Genomic DNA, 12,868 nt, shown 5'->3' with positions numbered 1-12,868 from the left:
CTCTAAACATTGAATATTTGGGCATTTAATCACATAATTCAGAGTTTATTGAAATGTGGTGTTGCAATTACACTGAGTATTGCTTAAATTTCTGTGTGGAAACCCAAAAAGCTGTTGCTTTATGTATATATGTTGAAGTATGAACAGTTTTTTTTCCCTTTCTCTAATCAGTACTCTGCCAAACATCAGACTTGAGGATGGCCTGTGTACAGTGAGCATGACTCCTTAAAGCCCTTGGAAAAGGCTCCTTGCCATCTCATGGTGTTAAGGTGAAAAGGATTTATCAAAGATTGTCACTATAACTATGGAAAGAAAAATACTTTAAAATTTACACTTTTAAATGAGCCATTCAAATCCTCAAAAGAGACCAGGATTTTTGAAGATTTGCTGTTTCTCCAGCCCCAATGCCAAGATAATGCTGGTTTTGAATTGGTATTAACAAGACTCTATGGGGATTAACTCTAGAGTCCAGCAGTTGAGTGTCCTCACTCCAGGTTTGTGGCCAAAAACCCTTCAGTGTGTGCCAGTGCTTTGGTAGTGGGGATTGACTGCAATATTTCAGTCAAGCTGAGTGATCTTCAGCTGAATTATACTAACTTAACACGAAATGCCATTTTTTATCCTTTTCCAAATTGGGATTAGGATTTCTGTTTCAGCCTCTGAGAGCTGAAATGCTGTTTCTGGGACTGCCTTCTTCCCTTTCCACCACTTTTCCTTTTCTGCCTGGTAACTTTTCTTGTTAGCAGCTAATTATTGAAGTGTTTGGGAGTGGACTGGTCTTTTTTCCAGCTGGTGCTGGTCTGGTTTTAATGGAGAACCTCTTTACTGTATTTCTTTCAGAAGGTTGCTATATTTCTTTTTTTATATTTTTATTTTTTGTTGCTGTTAAGCACAAATGTGGTTCTGGACTGTGAAAGAGAGGTCTTTCAGTAGGAGCTGTCTTATGTAGACATGTTGTGCCAGACTGAAGCAGGATGAGTTGTCTTCCAAGCAGGAATGCCTTTGGAGTCCTGTGTGCTACCCTTGGCTTGTGCAAGCCTGTATTTTCTGCATGGTTTCAGTGCAATCTCTCAGGATGGAATTCTTCATTCAAACTCAATGCAGATATTGAGTAACCTGCTCCAGTGGAAGGGGTCCCTGCCCATGGCAGCAGGGTGGGACAAGGGGATCTTTAAGGTCCCTTCCAACCCAAACCATTCTGGGGTTCTGTGATCTGTTTATGGGGAACCACTGCTTTTAGAATGCAGACTTGTACAATGCAGTGTGGGAGCAGAGGGATGTGTTCTTACACATATGCCATCTCCAACAAGCTGTGTTGTGTTGATAGTCACATGCCTGAGTTTCCTAAACATTTTGTTGTAGAAGACTAGAAGGTGACCTACTTCTTGCAGAAAAAGGGAATTCTGTAACCAAGCCGTGGTTAAATAAATATAAAATGCAAGTGCCCTTCTGAATATGAATATTCACATCTTGAGCGTGTGAACCTCTTCTCAGCAGGTTGTTTTAAATCTCTGCAAATGTGTTAGAGGAACTTTTGCTGCTTCTGCTGTGCAGTGTAAATTGAGCCCTCGGTACAGACATTCATTGCAAGCTCATTTCCGTGCTCTGCTCACCTGCAAGGTGTTGCATGTTGGTACCTGCAGAGCTGTCTCCTTGCAACCTTTGGAATTTAAACAGCAGTGCTGCACCCGTGCTGGGTCCATTTAGAAATGACTTCCTGAACACAAACCCTGCACAGTCCCAGGCTCGTGGCTGTCAGCAAATCTGGGGTGGGATAAATGCACTGTCATCTTCCATGCCTGTGTTCTGCACCTGAGGCAAGGAGCAGAGGGATCTTTTCATGTGTAAATATGGGATCCTTCAGGACCGAGCTGCCATGCCAGAGGCACTGTTGGTTTGTGCTGCTGCTCCCTAATTTGAGTTTGCTGTAACAAGGCTTCAGCCTTAGAGGCTGGTGAGGTCTGCTCTCACCAAGCACATATTACACCCAGGTTGTACTGGGTGACTGTTTTGGCTCTTTGTTGTCCCAGACTTCAGTTCATGGTGAATGCTTTGATATCTTCTGGGTTCAGGCTGCAGCTCTTACACAGCACTAGCAAAGGGGTAGGGAACTGCAGCTTGTGGTAGCTGAGGAAGTTGCTTAAGAAAATGTGAGAAAACCCAAGTGCAGCTGACCTCACTCACTACGTAAGAACAGCAACAGAATAACTGTAGTTGTGGGAAAGCAAGATAATCTCTGTGCCAGCATTGTGTCTGCTGGCACTTTCCTTTGCTAAGGATCTGAATTCTCAAATTCAGTTGAGAAGTTTAGAGGGTGCAGAACCTGCCCTTTTACAAAATAACAAGCTGTATACTCAGAGTGCTGAGGGATCCTGCCTGGTACCAAGTGGTATCTTGTATTACTCTGAAATATGAAGCCTTTATTTATATCTTAAAGGTGAATAAATGAGTCATAGAACATGATATTAGTTAACTTAGCAGCCTCAAACTGTAAATAAAATGTGTTTAATTCAAATAAAAATCTGAATAATCCCGGAGACTAACACATTTTATTCCAGAGTTGCCGATGAGTTGAATTTAAATAGTGATAAAAAAAGATTTAAGAATACATCAGCAGCTAAAAAAGTCCTAAATTACTTCCTGTATCTTCTTAACTTGCATGTTTGCATTGAGAAACATCAGGTAATAGAGCTGGAAAAGTTGAGGAATTTAAATACAGAAAACATCCTGAATTGTCATCACAGTAACTGACAACAACTACTTCAGAAAAGAAAATTTCTGACCAGTAAGAGGGGTGAGCTGCCTTTTACAGCTCTCGAGTCACTGTACCATGTTGCACACCTCTCCATCATAGTCATTCCTGCCTTAAATTTCTTTTCCTTCAGTCTCCTCAGTTAATAAGTGAAATATCATGCTCTTCTTCAGAAACTTAACCAAGGAACTGAAAAGACCCCAAATTCTTTTTATGGCTCGAGGGTACAGGAATGTGTAGTACCACATAAGTTTCTGTTTCTTTTTTCTTTGTTTAAAGATGCTGGGGAAATCATTTTAAACAAAATGCTGGGATCTCTGCAGCCAGCCTGGGAGCACTTCTCTCTTTAGGCACATGATGATATTTTATCACCCACTGGTGACCAAATCAAAAGGATGCAGAATTTCCAGAGGTGGAAATAGTGCACTGGTACCATCTGTATTTCAAAATATCTACACAAAATTTTGGGAGAAAAAAGTAATGCAGGGTGATTACTAAAATTTTACAAGTGGGTGGTATTGGGACCCTTAATTGGCATCAGTAGCAAAGTTATATAGTTGCTCTAGTAATTGATTGATATTTCTTTCTACTTTTAGTTAATTCATAGTATGAAATTCTACAGGTGACATGAAATGTTTTCAGCCTCTTGCTGCTGTTACTTTGAGCTCTTTTAGACACAACTTTCAGTAGTTTTTTAAAACACCAATATTCAGCTAATGATATGGTAGATCTTTCAGTAGGCCCAATAAATTATCACAGGATCTTGTCAGCTTGGAACAAGAGCTGGTTTATGAGTGCATCGCTGGCTGCAAACAGCAATATCAGAGCTTAATTGAAATGGATTCTTCTAATTGAGACAGAGGAAGGAACTAAAAAGCATTTGGTCATCTGGATTTCTCATGAGGCTGAAATAGGAACCAAATGTACTTTAAAACTGAATCCTAGAGAAATGCATTGGGATCCAGGTCAGGGCTCTGGTTTTGAAATGTTGTGATTTAGTGCAGAGTTTATGCAATAATGGACTTTTTAAGCATCTTCGAGTTCAGTATGGCCAGTTTTAGTGCTGATGCATTTCCACATGCCAAATATTTGTCGTGTTTTTGGGAGCCTTTGCTGGTCTCGTACAACTTGGAAGCAAGTCAAGCTCTAAATGATGGATGGCAGATTTGCAGACTCACCACTGCTCCAGCATTAGATTAAATGCAGTTGGAGTTGCAAACACATGAAGTCATGGAGCCAGTGGGTCAGTGCTCTGAAAGAAGAGCAAATGTTTACAGTCTGGTTCCAGTCTGTTTTGTGTGCAAAACATCTGAGGTTTATAGAGATGCTGCCCAGAGTGTAAATAGTAACTGGGAGGTGGCAGTTTCTCCGTGGGCAGTGCATGTTTTCATGGGGTTTCTGGGTCTCTCTGTCCTGGGGCTTGGAGGATTGGTTTCATCAATGAAATTCGAAAATCTTCTGCAAGGTAGTGGTGCCTTTCCTAAAGTAAACTTTGTGGAAGAAGAGTTTGGATTGTAAATACTTAAGGAGGGAGTAAAAAGACCTGTGAAGAAACAAAGCACACCTGATCTTTGCTTTCATGGATTCATTTCTGTTCAGGTTCTGGCAAGCAGCAGCCTTTTGGTTGGATGCCTGGGTCTGTGGTTGTCCCCTGTGCCAGTTCATGTGTTCCTCAACCTGGCTCTGATCTCCAGAAGGGGCTGCAGCAAACTTGAGTTTGCCTCCTGTTTGAAGGCATGGTGATCCTAAGGAAAATCGTGGAATCACAAAATGCTTTGGGATGGAGGAGGCTTAAAGCTCATCTCCCCCAACCTTCCACTATCCCAGCGTGCTCCAAGCTCTGTCCAACCTGGCCTTGGACATTCCAGGGGTGGGCCAGCCACAGCTTCTCTGGACAGCCTGTGCCAGGACCTCACAGGGAAGAATTTCTTCACTCCAGGATTAATGCTGTGGACTCTGAGGGTTTTTAATTGTTGGAAGGAGTCTCAGCTGTCTCAAGAATATGTCACATCCTGGTTTCCAAGCAGTCTTTCAGAATTAGAAATATAATAGCAGAATGCCTGGTGTGGAGAAGTTGTCGTTTTGTAGGCTTTAGTGCAATGTTGCTTCCTACTAAAAGCTATAGTGACTTTGCATATTTTTCAGCAATTAAGAATTCAGCAATTAAATTCCACCAGCAGAGGGGAGGGATACCTAACTGAGAAAACTGAAATAGATTTGTTCCCTCTTAGGAAAGTAATTGAAAACTGGAACAGTTTGCTCTGTGGTATACTGGTATGCAGATTAACTGCTTTTTAGGGTTCAATCGTGTTTTAATTAATTTAATTGGACTGGCATGATATATATGAAACTGTAAATGCTCTGGAGACAATGTGAGTGTGAGTTGTGTGAGTCTGGCACTCTGAAGGGAGAGCACTGCTGTACTGGGTGCAGGAAGGAGCAGCAGCTGATGCTGGAGCCTTGTTTGGAGTATTTAATTCCAGGCTGGCTTGGTGACATCCTTCTGTCACTCTCAGGGTATGGCAGATGTCCCCAGCTTGCAGGTGCTGCCAGGGTGTCACAGTGCAGGCCCTCAGGTTGGCGTGCTCTGTCTCCCTCCATTTGTTTTCCACATTTTGAGAATTATGGATTAATTGGATTACACGGTAAATAGGGGATAATAGATTAAGGGGATATTATTGGGTTAAACCCCTTCTTAAACCCCTTCACCTTTCTTTGTTAATACCGTTATGCAAGACAAAAATGTCACTCATGAAATAAACTTGGGGTGACTCCTCTTTTGGTGCCTTTGGAGTTGAGCACCCTCCAGCCAAAGTGATCCACCTGTTGCAAACACAAATCCTGCTCTGCCACCAAAAGGTTTTACAAAAGATGGCTTCTGTGAGTCAGGACTTGAACCTTTCCTTTTTTTAGGACAGCTACTCAGTGTGTGGGACCAAACACGAGGCAGGTTTCACTTCTGCCTGCGTGACGCAGTTCTGATGGCTCTGAAAAAAGGCAAAGGCAGCTCGAGCTGCACGCAGCGAGCGCTGGAGGGGGGAAATGGGTGTGAGCTCTGAGAGCTGGCCTGAGCTGTGACGCACTTGTGATGGGTATTGATGAGGAGCAGCATTATTTTGTACTCTGTATCAGCAGCTGTGTCTGAACTCGCCGTTCTTGCAGAGAAACAGGAATTAATCCCAGTGTGCTGAATGTTATCTCTGGAAGTGGGCAGATCAGGTTTAAATGGCTATTCAAATGGTTGAGCTGGAGAGAAAGGAGATGGGAGATGGCTGGTCTTGACACACACTGTCTGTGCTTCAGCCTGTCAGAGACTGTCTGCTGCTGTGTATTCTTCACTTCCCTGGGAGGTTCTGCTTAGTTACTTCAAGTTGTCCCTTCCTTCCCAGACAGTCCAAATTCACACATACACCAAAAGCAGTTTCCCCTTTTGCACTCTGAGATCAGTTTAGAAACCATCATGACCCTGCTTGTACCAGCAGATCGTGACACAGCCTTGTCAGGCTGCTCCATTCATGCTTCCACAGGCAGCAGTGCCATTTTCCAGCATTTGCCCTGTGCTTTTGGACAGTTTGGGATTAGTTTCTCATGGAACACTTGGCTGCTCTGCACATGGCCACAGTAATGCTCATGTGGGCATAACTGGGGACTGCTGTGCTTTGGCCACGATTAACACAGAGAAAGGAAACTCTCACAGGGAAATGTGTTTTGTGTTAGTACACGCTCAAATATTTTGACCCAAATTTGCAGTTTGGTAAGTAAATATACTACTGCTTACCTGGACTTTTTTTCCCAAATACCTTCAGCACAGGAATTAGTTCTTGTGTATGCTTCTTGTAAACTTCCAGAATGCTGCTAATACTGCTTGAAGAGTGAGTGTTAAATCAAGTGTTGGAGTATGGAGTGGCAATTCAGAAATACATTGTTTCCCTTCACTGTAGGAGAGACCAATCAGGTTGCTGGATTGCTGCTGTAAAACAGGGAAAGTATATTTTTTAAGTTTAGTTCCTTGAGTAAACAGGTTATAGGTATGAATGTGGGGAAGTTTTGTCCTAGTCTGTTGACTGGGGCATGTTTGAAAGAGGAATCCTCTTCAAAAAGCACTGAGAGGAGCGACTGCAAAGAGAAATTGTAGAAACCTGACAGCTGTGAAGGGCCCAAGATTGTTTCATTTACCTCCAGGTGTGAGACAAAAGAGATCAAACCAGTTGAATGTCTCAACATGAGACTTGGTTAAACCTGCTGCTCTAACAATCAAGACAGTTGAGGATTTGAGCTCATTAATGTAATTAGGATATGCATTCATGACATAAATGTATCATCTGGATCATCTCCCTCCTTTGTGCAGTGCAGTGGATATTCCCTGTTTGGGTGGAGGAGGTTTTGCCCTCTAATCTCCCTTCCTCTGGGAATCTGCATTGATTGATTTGATTGAAATGTTTCTCCATTCATTATCCCTCTGTTTATTACTGTCATTTCAGAAGACATCTGCTAAAGCTTCAGTGGCAGCACTATTGATTTGTACTCAGTCTTCTTTTAAATCAGCTTAGGGTGGGGTGGCAAGGAAAAAAAGGTTGCTGGAGATTCTTTCCTTTGCCAAACCCCTCAGATATGGATTTTCTTGGATTAAGCCCCTAACAGAATAACACCCTGCAAATAATGAAGTGTGTGCTATAAGCATTACGAGGGTGCTGTAAAATGCAGAATTTTCAGACTCTGTTTATGTCTCCATCATCTTCCTTCAAGCTGATTCTCCAGAGTTATGGATGGTTTGGTTTGCATATTTAGGCATGTACACACCAGCCTAAAAACGCTGCAATTACCTGTTCTTATTCTAAACTAGGCTTGTAAAAAAGCTTCTTTTTGGTGTTGTTTTTGTTTCTTGTGTTTTTATGGGTTTTTAATTAAATAAAATAGGAAATACTTGTTTCTCTTTTTCAAGAAATTCAAGTAAGGTCAGGAAGAGAAAATGTTACATGGTTCTTAAAGTTCTAAGATAGAGCTACTAAGTTATATCTCCTGTTTTTTTTAAGTATCACATTTATTATTTCAGACACTTAATAAGCCTTGTCAGTTCAGTATGTTCCACTGAACTTGCAGCCAAACCTAGATGGTTTGATAAATTGTTTCTTTCTTTAAACCTTGCGATGACTAAATCTTTATTTGATGCTTTTTCTCTATCTCTTTTTTCTTTTTTAAGCAATTGCTAGTGGAAAAAATGCAGTGTCCCTGATCCTCTTGAAGAGCTAAAAAGCCATTTGGCTATGCTAAGGTTTCAACAAATCATATTTAGATTGCTGACATTGTTTTCATGGAAACCAAATAAATTGGTGCTTCCTGGGTTTAAAAGATGTGTTCATGTGGTGTGTATTTCATGTAGGTTTTTTTTTTTTCTTCCCTCCCCAAAACTCTTTGTGGTTGCTTTGCTTTAGGCAGTAACCAGACAATGATCTTGGTGCTGTGTTTTGCTTAGAAAAGATACTTGCTCTGGTTTACTGCAGATGACCACACCAGCAGGTGTTAACTTACAAATAAATGACCACCTCTGCTTTGTAAAAAGAATGAATTAGTGAAGTGTCTTAGTAAAAAGAATGAATTATAGAACTGGAGATGTTTCATTTATCAAGTAGTTAAATGCAAAGTTGTAGGGGAAGCTGTTGTGTCAGTCACCTTGATAGGAGTTAGATTTCAGTGTGTTCTTGTACACTCATGATGGTGTGACTTGGCTCTCTCAGGGAGGATCAGAGGGCTCCAGGAGACACAGGCTGGTTTGACTCAAACCTTTCTGAAAATGGAATAGTTGACAGTTATGAATAAAGTTACTTAACAGTCAACTTCCTGTGGTTTACATGCATTTCTGAATCAGGAGGAGGCTGAAGGGCCACAGCTGAGACATGTATATTCCATCTGAACAAAAAAGGGCATCTTTCTCAAGCATTCAGAAGGGAATCAGAATCCAATACCCTGACAGAATTTAATGAAGTTTAAATTTAAGCCAGAGCACCCTCCTGTAACTCCAGAAGGTCTTTGGAGCTGATGTATGGGTTGTTCATTCTGCTGTATTGGGGTGTGCTCAAGAAGTTTGCTTATTGCAGTACCTCTGTTCCTTTGGGATGTGTGCCCAGGCCTGTGCTGGGTTTTGTCCTTGTGTTGGCATCTTTGGGCTGTACTTGAAGGGCAGGAGAGGGAGGTGGGCAGGGGATGAGTTGGGCTCGTGGCAGGGTTGCTTCCTGCAGTGTCACTGCAGCCTTCAGAGATTTGCATTTCCAAACTGCTCAACTGTACAAATGACTTCAGAGGGTTCATCTGCATTTGAAAAAGCAGATTCACCTGGGACTGGTTTGAGAGGATCACACAGAACCATGGAATGGTGTGGAGGGACACCTGCCACTGTCCCAGGTTGCTCCAAGCCCTGTCCAGCCTGGCCTTGAACATTCCAAGGGATGCAGCATCCACAGCTCTGGGCAACTTGTGCCAGCACCACAGAATCCTCAAAGTAGAGAATTTCTTCCTAATAACCAATCTAAACCTTCTTTCTGTCAGCGTGAAGCCATTCCCCATTGTCCTCTCACTCCTTGTAAATAGTTTTTCCACCTTTCCTGTGTGCTTCCTTCGGGTACTGAAGGCCACAGTCAGGTGACCCCAGAGTCTTCCTTTTCCAGGCTGAACATTCCCAATTCTCTCAGCCTTTCCTCGTAGGAGAGGTGCTCCATCCCTGTAATCAACTTGGTGGCCTCCTCTGGACTGCCTCCAACAGGTCAAGGTCCTTCCTGTCCTGGGGACATCACTGTATTTTTAGCTAATCTTTAAATTTCCGTCCTATGTACTCACAGAACGTGGGCGTGAAGAGATCAGGAGTGTAATGGAGAACTGTGGGGGTTTTAATGGGGGCAGATCCTTCAGTTTCTCATTTCTGTGTAGATTTTGCCCTTAGTGTGGCTCCTTTGTGGTGTGACACCACAGATTGATTGCTGAGCAGCCTCGTGGCGGGGCTGGACATGGTGAGCCACACTGGCATTAGTGGGACAGAGGGGGGAAACCCAGATTCTTTTTTCTAGTCATCTTGGGTAAACCAGAGAGTTTACAGTTTGTCAGAAAGGAAATTTTAGGTGATAGCTGTTGAATACAGCTATTTAAATATGGTCACTGTCATGGATTTACTGAGTGGGATCTGGTTCTCTGTCTGCCAAGCAAAAGCAGCCTAACACAGAAGCTGGTTTTGGGGCTGTTGTACAGGGATGTGAATGGGGTCCTTTTCTAACTGATTTTAAAAATAGGTGGCATTAAGGCTTTCCTCAGTTGTTGTGTGCTGAGTTTTTCAATGTGTTTCTGTTCATTGTGGGATAAAATAAAAAACTACACGCTTTGGGAAGGGATTGCAGCTTGGCTCCTTTGTAATGCTGCCTCTTTGAAGCTTGTTTAAATGGGTCAAAACTCTCTGGTTCTCCAGTAGTGCATTCTGATAAAGATCTGTTCAGTGAGGTAGTTTGCTGTTCAAGAGTGTCTGTAGTTAGCAGAGCTCAGCCTGCTGATAGCAACATGTCCAGGGCAGACAGAAAATTACCACTGGTCAGGGCCCTGGTTGTGCCTGTGTGGTTTGGATGGGTGGCTGGGGTGGGATGGGAGCAGAGATGATGAGTTTGAAGCTGCTCTAGGTTTTTAATTGGTATGCAGGTAAAAAACAGTGAATGAACAGCTTCTGTTCTTGGTTACAGAGCTGAGTCATGTCCGCAGCACTTGCTGTCTGAACAGATTTTTATGAGGGGAGAACCCAAGCAGCTGAGCCCACGGTGTGGAGGAGGGAAGCTGGAATGTCTCTGCTTAATGAGCTGTGTTGTGTTGTAACTGATGGATTTAATAGTTCAGTCTCTTCAGTTCAGCATGGCCACCTTGATGTTTGTGTGCCATGGACTCTGGTAGGTGACAGGCCAGAAGTGGAGCTGGCATCTCAGTGTTCCCTGAGTGACTTTGCTGCTGGATGGGTGGCTGTGCAGTGTTGCTGTCACTGCAGGCCTATGCATTTTGCATTTGTGATTTCAGGAAATCCCCTCTTTTGGAAAGCTGCCTGTGGGGATGTTTTGTGACCTTTCCAGGCTGTGGTTTGCTTGTCTGCTCCAGCTGCTCTGTGCATTGCAGTAGCTGCAAGGCCTGGGACTTAGAGGAGAGGTAGTAACTTCTGCATTAACTGTGGAGTTAATGCTTCTTTAGGGAGCAGGTATTGCTGTAAGTCATGTAAAAATCTGTCTAAGATTAAAATGCATGTTTGTATGCACACACACAAGTTCAGCCTCTGAGGCCCAGGTATTCCAGAGTAAATACCTGCCCTTACTGAGTCTGAAATCTGCCTGATTGCTATGTAGCCAGCCCTGGGGGGAAGGGAAGGTTGCCAGCTCCTGTTGGCACCTGAAAAAGAAATTAAATGTGACCTTAAATTTTAATTTGCCTTAGTATTGAGCTACAGACAGTTGCTTTAGCACTTGGAAAGCCTGAATTCTGATCCTGTTACTCCTTCTTGGGAAGCTTGATGGATTCATGCATCAGGGTTGAAATAGGAATGCTCTTCCCTGCATACCTTCCTTAGAGGATTGAGGCTAGAACAGATGATGGAAAAAATACAATACTGCTATCGTTACAAGCAGTTGCTGCTGTGTGCTGCTGAAATGGTGTTCTGCTGCAGTTTGTCACCCCAGAGAAAAGCAGGACAGCTGAGGCAAACAGGAGATAAAATAAGGCAGTAGAGGTGTGTTGGGCTCTCTCCCTGCAGGTGTGTCGAGCACGAGGCATGTTCCAACCAGAGCCCCAGTTTTGCCTCATTAAACGTTGGTGTTCAAATTGCACACTTAAAGGTGTGGCATCTGCTTGTATTATGTAACTTATTTTAGTGCCTGGAAAACTTGCTAAGGTACCTTGCTGATGTGTCTGCCAGACCCCTTTTTGGCCTTTATTTACCCTGCTCTGCTCAGGGTAGGTGCTTAGATGACACAGTTGAATAGTGAGGTTTATATTCTCCCTAGATAAGCTTGCAGAGTTCAGATTGGAGCGAGGGGAAGTCATTATCAGGGTGTAGCTCCTGTCCTAATTCACTTGTCTGCATTAGGTGTAGTCAGCCCGGTCTCAGATGCTGTTTGATTTTCTCATCAAGAAAGCTCAGGCAGAATTCCTGCTCTTCCACCTGCAGAGTGAAAACACAGGTGGTTTCTTTTCTGCACTTGCTGTAAAATGAATTACAGCTGGTAATTAAGAGTTTCCTAAAGGAAGATGATTTGTGCTTCTGTGAGGATGCTGAGAACCTTAAAAAGATGCTTTCCTCTGCAGTGAATTCCATGAGTACATTCCTATTGCAAGTGAACTCAGGTGCAACAGTATCCATGGCAGAATTCCTCCTTAATCCCAGCCCCCTGATGGAGTTCTGCAGGGTTGACTGTGGTTCAGGTCTACCATGAAAAAATCTTTCGTTCCACGTTACTGGAGGGATTAAAAACTGCAGTTACCCTTTGCCAGGACGGGAGGAGTTGAATCCAGAAGATAAATCTGGATAGTAAATATGATACCATGCACTGGAGCTCTGCTCATCACTCAGAGTAAGATGTTCTGCTTAGTGTCTGATGGGAAACTTGACTAAAATACTTTGTCTGCTGTGGTTTCTCATCCTTTGTCCTGCCCTTCACTCACTGTGCTCCAGGGAAGTACCTGTGGGCACGAGTCCTGTGGCACTGCAGTAGAAATGAACTTTTTCTGGTGATTAGTCCCTGCACCTGAATGCCTGTGTGTGCACACTCTGCTAAGCCTCAGAGAAATTGAATGTTTCTTTTCACAATGAAGGTGTGGCTGCTTCATTGATGCTCCCTGTGGATAACACTTGGATTTATTTATCAAGTCTAAACTTGGAAAGAATGTGACTATTATAAATGTGCCTTTTATGCTTTTAAGCTTAAATATTAACTGGCCTAAGAATAAATCATCAGTTGTGTTCTTAGGATAGCTGCTTTTAAAAAGGGCAGTGATTGAAGCTTACAATGCTTAAATGTAGGTTTCTGATAAATTATCTGGACTTCAGAATGTAAACTATTGGGATCAAGGATGTCGCTTATTTAAATAACTGTTTGATTTGTTTTT

General features: G+C 42.8%; 1 protein-coding gene across 1 annotated transcript in view; it reads left to right on the top strand.

Moving 5' to 3' along the window:
- The window catches only part of GNA13 (G protein subunit alpha 13), a 29,480-nt gene that overhangs the window by 7,573 nt on the left and 9,039 nt on the right, over positions 1-12,868 (top strand). The gene's annotated exons all lie outside the window — the stretch shown is intronic.

This window comes from Passer domesticus, chromosome 20, assembly GCF_036417665.1.
Source record: "Passer domesticus isolate bPasDom1 chromosome 20, bPasDom1.hap1, whole genome shotgun sequence".
NCBI classification, from domain to species: Eukaryota; Metazoa; Chordata; class Aves; order Passeriformes; family Passeridae; genus Passer; species Passer domesticus.
Note: the sequence above shows the minus strand (reverse complement) of the source record. Positions and strands in the feature narration are given on the sequence as shown.